This window comes from Penaeus monodon, chromosome 22 (assembly GCF_015228065.2).
Source record: "Penaeus monodon isolate SGIC_2016 chromosome 22, NSTDA_Pmon_1, whole genome shotgun sequence".
Lineage (NCBI taxonomy): Eukaryota > Metazoa > Arthropoda > Malacostraca > Decapoda > Penaeidae > Penaeus > Penaeus monodon.
The window spans coordinates 23581640-23581995 of record NC_051407.1 but is presented as its reverse complement, the minus strand read 5'-3'; the positions used below and the strand labels follow the sequence as shown (position 1 = coordinate 23581995).

At 32.9% G+C, this 356-nt stretch overlaps 1 pseudogene; it reads right to left on the bottom strand.

Moving 5' to 3' along the window:
• Positions 1–356, bottom strand: part of LOC119587370 — a 33850-nt pseudogene that overhangs the window by 12302 nt on the left and 21192 nt on the right.

Here is a 356-nt window from a genome sequence, read left to right as displayed (position 1 = left end):
ATTAAAAATTTTTAAAATTTCCTGAGTTTTTAAAAAAAAGGGAAAAATCATCAAAATTTACTTACAGTCCAGCAGATTTTGAGTTGTAAAAATAATGGCATCAAGGTCTTGTAAAATTTGACAACTGGGATAGAGAGGTGACTGCAATCAAATGATACCTGGATTCCCCTCTTGGGATCATTTTCCCTCTGTGACTCATCATCTGAAATCAATAACAAAGTTTAGTATCAGTAATATCTACTGTTAACCAAAATAGTATTATGCTCTCACTACCCTAAAAAATGAGTACATTAATTATGCCCAAACAAATTTGTTTTCAGAACAGAAAAATCTCCCCCTCTAATACCCCCCCCCAT